This window comes from Procambarus clarkii, chromosome 6 (assembly GCF_040958095.1).
Source record: "Procambarus clarkii isolate CNS0578487 chromosome 6, FALCON_Pclarkii_2.0, whole genome shotgun sequence".
Lineage (NCBI taxonomy): Eukaryota > Metazoa > Arthropoda > Malacostraca > Decapoda > Cambaridae > Procambarus > Procambarus clarkii.
The window spans coordinates 54,191,669-54,204,019 of record NC_091155.1 but is presented as its reverse complement, the minus strand read 5'-3'; positions in this window follow the sequence as shown (position 1 = coordinate 54,204,019).

Sequence of the window (12,351 nt, the reverse complement as noted above, 5' to 3'; positions counted from 1 at the left end):
CCCTTGGCCGCCAGCGCATAATTGAGAGGTTTGTGGTCTGTGAGGATGTGGAAGTTCCGCCCCTCGAGAAAGTGCCGGAAATGTTGTATGGCTGAGTAGATGGCGAGCAGTTCCCTATCAAAAGTGCTGTACTTCTCTTCAGTGGGTGACAGGCGCGCTGAAAAGAATGCAATTGGGCGCCATTCTCCTTCAACGAGCTGTTGTAGTACAGCACCAATTGCTGTGTTTGAAGCGTCGGTAGATAGATTGGTGGGAGCGTCAGACACTGGGTGTGCGAGCAAGGTGAATTCCGCCAGCTTGTGTTTTATGTCGGTGAATGCTGTCTCTGCCTGGGGAGTCCACTCCAACGGAAGACGGGACGTGAGTTTCCGACCTCGTAAGAGGTCGTATAAGTGTCGCAAGATGTCCGAACAATGTGGGATGAATCGATGATAAAAATTCACTACACCAAGAAATTCTTGCAACTTCTTTGGAGTAGATGGGCGCGGGAATTCCTTGATTGCCTCGATTTTCTTCTCTAGTGGTTGGACCCCTGCTGCTGACACACGGTGTCCCAAGAAATCCAGCTCTGGAACATGGAAAATACACTTCTCGGAGTTGAGCTGCAAGCCGAAGTTGCGCAGACGGGTGAGAAGGAGTCGGAGGTGTAGCAGATGTTCTGTTGGTGATGTACTGGCCACCAGCAGATCGTCAATGTAGGCGTAGCAAAAAGGAAGGTCCTTAACTACTTGGTCGATGAAGCGTTGGAATGTCTGGGCTGCATTCCGTAGACCAAAAGGCATCCGGACGAATTCAAACAGTCCAAAAGGTGTTGTGATCGCTGTTTTCGGAATGTCTGCCGGTTCCACAGGGATCTGGTGAAATGCCCGCACAAGGTCAATTTTCGAAAAAACGGTTGCGTTGCTCAATCCCTGTGAGAAATCCTGGATGTGTGGTATTGGGTAGCGATCCGGCAGAGTGCGAACGTTGAGAGCCCTGTAGTCTCCGCAAGGGCGCCATTCCCCTGGGGCTGTTTTCGGGATCATATGGAGAGGTGAAGCCCATGGACTGTTCGAAGGGCGGATTATTCCCGCCTCCTGTAGCTTATTGAATTCAGCAAGTGCTACCGCCAGTCGTTCCGGTGCCAGGCGGCGTGGTCTGGCGAAGGTAGGTGCTCCCGTTGTAGTAATGTGATGCGTAATCGTATGTTGCACCTCTGGTCGAGGGCTGGCGGGTTGGGTCACATCTTTGAATTCATCCAGGAGTGCTTGAAGTTCCGTAGATGCGACTGGGGTGACGATGTTAACTTGTGTAGAGGTACTAGGAGAGGCTCGAAGTACTGCACCTGCGGGATCCACCATAAGTCGATGGTGTTGCAGGAAATCCCATCCAAGAATGGGTTGTTCCACATCCGCTATGAGGAAAGTCCACGTAAAGCGACCCAGAGAGGCGAACTCGAGAACCAGGGCGCGGGTCCCATATGTACGGACGGACGTACCATTGGCGGCTCGTAAGTCCAAACCAGGAGTACGGGTTGGTTTGACTAGTGGGGGAGGCAACACGCTAGCTGCTGCACCTGTGTCAACGAGGAAACGGCGTTTGGTTATGACGTCAGATATGTAGAGCAGTGTAGTGTTTGAAATGGCGGGGTCACTGGCCGTTAACAGTCCCCGCCGAAGTAGTTTCCCGACCAGGAACAAGGAGCCCTACAGTTGCGGGCTTGGTGTCCGAACTTCTGGTGGTAAGAACAAAGCTTTCCCCGACGTTCTTGCTGTCGCCTAGAGACTGATACTGGATTCGCATGGTACGTTTTCCCTGGGTGGACGAAACGCCGGTTCTGGAGGACGTCGAGTTGTTGGGTGTCTGTAGTCTGCTGTGTATCACTGAGGTGGGACAATATAGTGTTATTAGACGTCGTATGAAGCCGGTTTGCCAGTGTAGCCAGCTGGGCTAATGGGGTGTCGTCAGCCATACTGAATAGGGCCGGTTGAATGTGTTTTGGACAGAGTTGTATCCAGTGATCTCACAATCTCGCTGGGGGCTGGGCCAGTTGCAGTATGCATCACATACTGAATATGCCGCAGAAGCTGAGCTGGTGTTTTGTCTGCTAATCTTTTGTCAGTGAGGAGTTGGTCCCTTTGTTGAATGCGGCGTTTCATTGCTGCCTGTAGAAGAGCGGCCTTCAATGCAGTGTACGTCCTGGTGTCCGGTGATGGCGCGGTGATGACAGCGGAGGCAGTGTGCATAGCCTCTGAGGTAAGTGTTGGCAGGGTACAGGCATATCGGGCTTTCTCAGTCGAAATTTCGTGAAGGTCGAAAATAGCCTCCATCTGCATGAACCAAAATTCTGGCTCATCTGCGTTGTATGCTGGAAACCTGGTAGATAAATCCATGGCGAAGATCTAGTTTGTGACTAGGTGTTCTTTTTCACTCACTGGGTCACCAATGTAACGGTTCTATTGTTACGTAAAGTATGGTGACAAATAAACACAGACACTAAGATACTATATATATATTTGGTCGAATATGCAGAAGTACACCGGTGATACTTTGGTGTGAGTTGAGCGCACTGAGCGTCGGTACAGTATCTCGCAAGTGTCTGCTCTAGACCACACTTGAAAGTAGACTAGCCAATGTTCGCTACACCGCTGCTTATATGCTCGGGCAACACCTCACCGTGTTGCCCAGGCAACGCCTCACCTCATTCATCTCCAAAGGTTGACAGGAATATTAACAATGCATTTGGAGCGAGTATATTATTGGGATAATCTACTCGCTACAGAACTCCCCCTCCCAGGGGATGAAAGGAAAAATACTTGATCAAGGAACTTAGCTGGTCGGCGAATTGTACGCCCTGCTCGCGTTACATAACCATCAAAGTTAACTTCCTCCTCTTCGCTGATGTCATCTAACTGGGGTCGTAGGGTGGGAGGTCGCACAGGATCGTCCGTCGTCGCTGGATCAGGTTGAGGTGCGGCTGGTAACTGGGGTTGTAGGGTGAGAGGTCGTACAGGATCGTCCGTTGTCGTAGGTGGCGGTGCTGCTGGTAACTGTGGTCGAAAAGTGAACTGCGTAGTCGGCGGATGTGTCTCTGGAGGGATGTCTGGGGCAGCGTCACAGTGTGCTGGTTTAAGGCGATCGATGGAGATGTTTACCCGCTGTCTTCGGCGTTCAATGGTGAAGAACTTCGGTGTTCGAGAAACCACTTTAAATGGTCCTTCGTAAGGTGACTGTAGAGGGCGTCGACTCTTACAAACACGTGTTCAGTTGTGTGGAGCTCATGAGGCACATATGTAGCACGAGTTGTCGGTTGGCGTGGTGGTGTAGGCCGAATGTTTGTCACGGCCGCCCGCAATTTCTGGACAAAAGTGGGGTCTGGGGGTGTGATAAGTGGCGGTGGGGTTAAGATTTCGCCCGGAAGCCGCAGGCTAGATCCGTATACTAAGTCTGCTGCCGAGAATCCACTGCCCTCCTTCGTGGCCGAACGGATGCCAAGCAAGACTAATGGAAGGTTGTCGATCCAATCATCAGGGCGTGCTTGAGCTCTTAGGGCAGCTTTTAGTTGTCTATGAAAGCGTTCTACCATTCCGTTCGACTCAGGGTGGTATGCTGTGGTTCGGTTATGTGTGGTGCCGAGGAATTCCATAAGTTTCTTCCATAGATATGATTCGAACTGTCGTCCTTGGTCGGTGATGATGACAGAGGGGCTGCCAAAACGGGCGACCCATCCAGAGAGAAAAGCCTGGACCACTGACTCAGCTGAGATGTTGATTAATGGGATTGCTTCCGGCCATCTGGAGAATCGATCGATGCAGGTGAGTAGATAAGAATATCCTCTTGCCGACGGTAATGGTCCAACGATGTCTACATGCACCACCTCGAAACGGTCAGAAGGTAACGGAAACTGTTGAAGAGGGCTCTTTGTGTGACGATGTGTTTTCGCTCGCTGGCACTGGAGACATGAGCGAGTCCATCGTCGAACATCGGCATTGATTCCTGGCCATACAACACGCTCCGTTAGTAGTTTCTGGGAAGCACGTACTCCTGGGTGTGCTAGGGAGTGAAATACTGAGAACGTTTTCCAGCGAAACTGGGCAGGAATGTAGGGCCTAAGTGCTCCCGTCCGTGAGGTGTCACAGATTATCCTTCCGCCACCTTCCATGGGAATCTCGATGAACCGGAGAGCTGTGTCAGATGTTCGTAATCGCTGCAGATCAGGGTCTTCCCGTTGGGCCTTACTGATTACACAATAGTCCACCTGAGCTGGGTTTGTCACGACGTGGTTTATGGTGGGTCGAGACAGTGCATCGGCTATGACATTATTAGTTCCTTTGACATGACGGATATCCGAGGTAAATTGGGAAATGAATCCCAGGTGGTTGGCTACTCGAGGAGAGTGAGCATCACCCTTGGCCGCCAGCGCATAATTGAGAGGTTTGTGGTCTGTGAGGATGTGGAAGTTCCGCCCCTCGAGAAAGTGCCGGAAATGTTGTATGGCTGAGTAGATGGCGAGCAGTTCCCTATCAAAAGTGCTGTACTTCTCTTCAGTGGGTGACAGGCGCGCTGAAAAGAATGCAATTGGGCGCCATTCTCCTTCAACGAGCTGTTGTAGTACAGCACCAATTGCTGTGTTTGAAGCGTCGGTAGATAGATTGGTGGGAGCGTCAGACACTGGGTGTGCGAGCAAGGTGAATTCCGCCAGCTTGTGTTTTATGTCGGTGAATGCTGTCTCTGCCTGGGGAGTCCACTCCAACGGAAGACGGGACGTGAGTTTCCGACCTCGTAAGAGGTCGTATAAGTGTCGCAAGATGTCCGAACAATGTGGGATGAATCGATGATAAAAATTCACTACACCAAGAAATTCTTGCAACTTCTTTGGAGTAGATGGGCGCGGGAATTCCTTGATTGCCTCGATTTTCTTCTCTAGTGGTTGGACCCCTGCTGCTGACACACGGTGTCCCAAGAAATCCAGCTCTGGAACATGGAAAATACACTTCTCGGAGTTGAGCTGCAAGCCGAAGTTGCGCAGACGGGTGAGAAGGAGTCGGAGGTGTAGCAGATGTTCTGTTGGTGATGTACTGGCCACCAGCAGATCGTCAATGTAGGCGTAGCAAAAAGGAAGGTCCTTAACTACTTGGTCGATGAAGCGTTGGAATGTCTGGGCTGCATTCCGTAGACCAAAAGGCATCCGGACGAATTCAAACAGTCCAAAAGGTGTTGTGATCGCTGTTTTCGGAATGTCTGCCGGTTCCACAGGGATCTGGTGAAATGCCCGCACAAGGTCAATTTTCGAAAAAACGGTTGCGTTGCTCAATCCCTGTGAGAAATCCTGGATGTGTGGTATTGGGTAGCGATCCGGCAGAGTGCGAACGTTGAGAGCCCTGTAGTCTCCGCAAGGGCGCCATTCCCCTGGGGCTGTTTTCGGGATCATATGGAGAGGTGAAGCTCATGGACTGTTCGAAGGGCGGATTATTCCCGCCTCCTGTAGCTTATTGAATTCAGCAAGTGCTACCGCCAGTCGTTCCGGTGCCAGGCGGCGTGGTCTGGCGAAGGTAGGTGCTCCCGTTGTAGTAATGTGATGCGTAATCGTATGTTGCACCTCTGGTCGAGGGCTGGCGGGTTGGGTCACATCTTTGAATTCATCCAGGAGTGCTTGAAGTTCCGTAGATGCGACTGGGGTGACGATGTTAACTTGTGTAGAGGTACTAGGAGAGGCTCGAAGTACTGCACCTGCGGGATCCACCATAAGTCGATGGTGTTGCAGGAAATCCCATCCAAGAATGGGTTGTTCCACATCCGCTATGAGGAAAGTCCACGTAAAGCGACCCAGAGAGGCGAACTCGAGAACCAGGGCGCGGGTCCCATATGTACGGACGGACGTACCATTGGCGGCTCGTAAGTCCAAACCAGGAGTACGGGTTGGTTTGACTAGTGGGGGAGGCAACACGCTAGCTGCTGCACCTGTGTCAACGAGGAAACGGCGTTTGGTTATGACGTCAGATATGTAGAGCAGTGTAGTGTTTGAAATGGCGGGGTCACTGGCCGTTAACAGTCCCCGCCGAAGTAGTTTCCCGACCAGGAACAAGGAGCCCTACAGTTGCGGGCTTGGTGTCCGAACTTCTGGTGGTAAGAACAAAGCTTTCCCCGACGTTCTTGCTGTCGCCTAGAGACTGATACTGGATTCGCATGGTACGTTTTCCCTGGGTGGACGAAACGCCGGTTCTGGAGGACGTCGAGTTGTTGGGTGTCTGTAGTCTGCTGTGTATCACTGAGGTGGGACAATATAGTGTTATTAGACGTCGTATGAAGCCGGTTTGCCAGTGTAGCCAGCTGGGCTAATGGGGTGTCGTCAGCCATACTGAATAGGGCCGGTTGAATGTGTTTTGGACAGAGTTGTATCCAGTGATCTCACAATCTCGCTGGGGGCTGGGCCAGTTGCAGTATGCATCACATACTGAATATGCCGCAGAAGCTGAGCTGGTGTTTTGTCTGCTAATCTTTTGTCAGTGAGGAGTTGGTCCCTTTGTTGAATGCGGCGTTTCATTGCTGCCTGTAGAAGAGCGGCCTTCAATGCAGTGTACGTCCTGGTGTCCGGTGATGGCGCGGTGATGACAGCGGAGGCAGTGTGCATAGCCTCTGAGGTAAGTGTTGGCAGGGTACAGGCATATCGGGCTTTCTCAGTCGAAATTTCGTGAAGGTCGAAAATAGCCTCCATCTGCATGAACCAAAATTCTGGCTCATCTGCGTTGTATGCTGGAAACCTGGTAGATAAATCCATGGCGAAGATCTAGTTTGTGACTAGGTGTTCTTTTTCACTCACTGGGTCACCAATGTAACGGTTCTATTGTTACGTAAAGTATGGTGACAAATAAGCACAGACACTAAGATACTATATATATATTTGGTCGAATATGCAGAAGTACACCGGTGATACTTTGGTGTGAGTTGAGCGCACTGAGCGTCGGTACAGTATCTCGCAAGTGTCTGCTCTAGACCACACTTGAAAGTAGACTAGCCAATGTTCGCTACACCGCTGCTTATATGCTCGGGCAACACCTCACCGTGTTGCCCAGGCAACGCCTCACCTCATTCATCTCCAAAGGTTGACAGGAATATTAACAATGCATTTGGAGCGAGTATATTATTGGGATAATCTACTCGCTACAAGGGGAAACCGATTCCTATGGCCAACTTGCGACAAAATAGTAATAAAGTATTGTCTCACTTCATCTTGTGACGAAGGAACTTATTGTAGTAGTTGAAATCAATATTTTTTCCCCTTCTTTTAACTTCTTAAATTATTTACCACTTTACTGTAAGAACTTTTTGTAGTAGTTGAAAACAACATTTTCCCCCTTCTTTTAACTGCTTAAATTAATTACCGCCGTTATTAGAATAATGTGTGGTATACTGTACAGGATGGGGTGGAACAGGGTTGAATGAGTGAGGTCTTATAGTGGTATAAAAGCGGGTTCACATCCGGCCTTCAACTCAGTCACAGTCCCCCACTGCTACTGGCCTCTTGCCGTTACAACCTAAAGGCTCACTATATTATAGCCTGTGGACTGTGAAGTACGACCAGGCTCGCCTTATAATTTGTTTTAATTTAAACTTATATTTCCTGTTGCAGAAGGTGAATGCTGTCATACAACACGAGACTGCACAATGCCACGCAAGTCGAAGGCTCTAAAACTAAAACAAGCACGAGTGGCACATTGGCTACCTGCCCTGGTGACACTATTACTCTCTCATCTTATCTCAACTATGGTATTTGTGCTTGGGGTTCTACTACCCAAAATCATTACGTCCTCTAATTACTCAACACAAAGCTGCTGTTAGGACAATATCCAACTCTGGCCCCAGACATCACTCGGTACCCCTACTCAAATCTCTGAATATGTTGGATATTAAGTCACTGCACATCCTCTCATGTGTATTTATACACTCATCAATATTTGTGTCACACCTATTACTTTACCTGAATAAACAGTTTTCCTAAGGATGATAACACCATTGTAAAATGCCCAAGCTCCTCTCGTTGATTCCATTTGGATGACGCCAACCGCACAAACTCGTTGAGCTCATGAAGTATGTATGACAGCCCACATCATGACTCCATTTGAATTGAATTTTGAATTTGAATGATCTTAACTCACCCCAAGAGAGCACAGAAAATCGATTGGATCGGCAGAAACAACAAATTATTATCTAATCTACTTTCATCCGTCTTAAAATAGCTTTTCTGGAGGTTATGTAAAGAAGAAGAGTCCCCATAATCCATGTTACTTGAAACCTGTTGGTTTTGGTTTTCCTGAATTAACAACTAATTATACAAATTACTATATTTTAGAGATAGAGCAGCATTCAAATACTGGGATCAAAAGGAAACTTAACGACTTCTAAATAGACTGCTCCATATTCTTTATGTAGCAGGTAACGCCATAGGAAGTTAACTGTTCAAGCGACAAAATTGTGGAGCGACTTATCCATCCGGTCGGCCGAGCGGATAGCACGCTCGACTTGTGATCCTGTGGTCCTGGGTTCGATCCCAGGCGCCTGCGAGAAACAATGGGCAGAGTTTCTTTCACCCTATGCCCCTGTTACCTAGCAGTATAATAGGTACCTGGGTGTTAGTCAGCTGTCACGGGCTGCTTCCTGGGGGTGGAGGCCTGGTCGAGGACCGGGCCGCGGGGACACTAAAAAGCCCCGAAATCATCTCAAGATAACCTCAAGATCCAAGATATATTATATGGTCGCCTGACTGCCATAACCAGCCTCCTGTACATAGCAATTCAGTCGTCACCCTTCTTTGCTCCAATTGTCGCATTAACAAGTAGAATGGGTATTTGTAATAGCAACAAAATAAATGTATTTGGAAGTTAAATTATTTAACTCTACAGGACAATAGTTTTGTTATATAGATACTACTAACCCTGTTTTCGTTTGTATGGTCGCTACCTAAATTACTCATGTCCTTTTCGTTCACAGAACACCGAACCCTATATGCTTTCTGATATATATTGCTTAATTAATAGAGATTCACAAATAAAACTTATATTTTGTATATGTTATCAGAAACGTATAAGTTATCAGAAAGGAAGGGATAAAATAGTTTTTGTGAATCCATCACAGACAAAATTATGAGAAGGATTCAGACAGAGGAGGACAGCCTAGGCTTCAAGAAGACCTGGACAAGCTGCAGGAATGGTGAATAAATGGTTGTTAGAGTTTAACCCAAGCAAATGTAATATAATGAAGATTAGTGTAGGGAGCAGGAGACCAGATAAAAGCACCATGACATAAATGCTGCTAGACCTATTTGCTTCCATCCTGTTTAAGTTTGGTGGCCTGTATATAACTCCTATTATAAGATTATTTGCTCTTTCGTTTAATTCTATTCAAATAGTTTCTGTATGTGGCTCAGTTTTGGTTCCTTCATTTCAAATTTTCCCTAACATATATGGCTACTCCCCCTCCTCGTCTAATATATCTATCTGTGTGAATTAGTTTAAATCCATTTATTTTGATATTCAGCGAATCCATTTATTTGATATTCAGCGAATAGTTCTCTATTTTCTACATTCATCCACGTTTCGGTAAGTGTAATAATATCTATTGTTTCTGTGCAGACAAGAGCATTTAACTCGCTTATTTTGCTTTTACTTCTACTGTTAGTATTATATACCCTAAGTGAATTGTTATTTTGAGGCCTTTCTCTTTCCCTGATCATTTTGCCAATTTGTTTCTCCCACAAACACATACTTTTATTACCTCCTTCCTTCCTATCAATTCCCATACCACTATCTACTAACAGTTTAAACCCAAACAAATGCCACTAACCACTGGTTCCAACGAGTTCGCAACAGCAACAACCCCAGCCCTCGATAGATTCACCCCATCACGAGAATACATTTCATTTCTTCCATAGACGTGTTCCCAGTTGTCTATGAAAGAGAATGCATTTGATTTGCAATATCTTTCCAACTGGCAATTTACACCAAGTGTCCTCGACATTCATTCCCAACGCTCTTTCTTGGAAGAATGCAATATATGATCGGGATTCCTCCCTTGCTCCTAACTAATTCTATTTCTTTGTTAAATTTCTGCATCAGTTCCTCACTCCTAACTCGTCCAATATCATTATCCCCTGCACTAAAATAATAGGTTTGATCCCATTTCCCGTCATAATATCTTTCATGTTGTCAACAATATCTCCCATTCCAGCTCCCGGATAGCAAACTCTTTACCTGGTCCCTCTATCTCTAGCACAAAACGTCCTGTTTAAATACCTCAACTGGGAATCTCCCACAACCTAACCCCAGGAGCAGGAGACAGTAGCTCTCTTAATTGCTTTACGTCCAGTATAACGGATTCCTTGAATCCTTCCTCGGATCTTGTAAGGTTCTTTGTGTATGTAAGTGAACAAAGAACTAAAGATACAAATTTAATGTGTGGCATATAAGCACAAATGTTCCATTGTTCAGAGGTTCAATGTATGCAGCAAGTTCTGTTGTAGTATATATCCGTCTGTCAACGGCTTCCTTAACAGCTATATACCTATTCTCAATACAAAATTTATTCCTCGGTGTGAAGTGAAGCAGGCTCCTATGTTATATTAGGATGAGCGGCAATCTCAAGCAAGGAGATAAAACATGGACATCTAACCATTTTTTTCATTTATGTCCTTGCCTCCACTGGGTTACATATCTAGACAGTGCCCACAGCACTATGACATCCACATCTCTGAGTTTGTGTCGTGAGTGCCAGGAAAGTCAATGTTAAGATTCAAACTACGAAAATAGTAAATAGTTGTGAATATAAGCAAATGTCAGTTGTGAGAAGAGAAGACGCCAACAATGAAGGTAAGAGATATATACATACTTTAAAAAAAAACCGTATTCGGTATAAAATGTATATATATAAGTTAATATTTAGGGGTTACAAGTATCTCTGGGAATTCTCATTATCTGCTGATGTAGACCTGACCAAATGTAAACTGTGTCAACAAAATTATTCGCACACCCTCCGTCACTATGTGATGGAGTGCGAAAAGATACGTGAATTTAGAGGCAATTCTATAACCAATGTTCCAGCAATGTGTCAATATTTCATTCAAAATGATCTGCTACCAGAAATTTTAGCCAAATATCCCCAGTTTGCTAACTGTAGGTAGTAACTAAGTGATTGTAACCTATCCACCGCTGCCCACTGGATGGGGGGCGGTGTGCAGGACAAACATATAAATTTTGACACTAGCTCTCCACATATGTCAGTTGCTTAATTTAGAACCTGTACTTGAGGTAGATCTCGAACTCATTGTTGATGTGATGACTTATATTGAATTTTGTAACTATATCATCTAGATTGTAACTTGCTTAGCTAAATGAATTGTGGGGTTCAGTCCCTGAGCCCATTATGTGCCTCTGTAACCCTTTCCACTACCGCCCACAAGATGGGTATGGGGGGCATAATAAATGAACTAAACTAAACTATTTAGGGGTGTGTGGAACGGATTAATTCTGTTTACATTATTTCTTTTGGAGAAACTCGTTTCTAATTGCTAATTTTCGAATTACAACATGTATCTATCAACTGATTAAATTCATAAGTGGAGGTTCAACTGTATCAAGTTTTCAGTGTCGGAATAGTTGCCAAAGGGAATCTGATAAGAACACATATGCCTTAGCGTATACATCTGTTCACTTATACTTCAGAACCTTGAATCCACTACATTGATATGAGTATAGGATATTCCACAAACATGAATCCACTAAATTGACATGATTACCGGATTTTCCATAAACATGCCAGATAACCCTTTACATTGTGGGGTATAAGAGGGGGGTTTACATCCTGCCTAATGTTATATATACATGTGCACATACTCATTCATACATACATATACAAATATACACATACACATACATATTCAATCACCTACACAAATACACACAAGGATGAAACTATTCAACAAATACAAGGATGAACTATTCAACACTGGAGGGACGCGAACAAGGGGACACAGGTGGAAGCTGAGTACCCAAATGAGCCACAGAGACATTAGAAAGAACTTTTTCAGTGTCAGAGTAGTTAGTAAATGGAATGCACTAGGAAGTGATGTGGTGGTGGCTGACTCCATACACAGTTTCAAATGTAGATATGACAGAGCTCAGAAGGCTCAGGAATCTGTACATCAGTTGATTGACGGTTGAGAGGCGGGACCAAAGAGCCAGAGCTCAACCCCCGCAAACACAACTAGGTGAGTACAAGTAGGTGAGTACACATCAATAATCTTTTCTATCACAAGTGATTTAACAAGAGGCTCACAACAGTCACTATACAAGGCACTTTTCATCTATGGTGAGTTACACA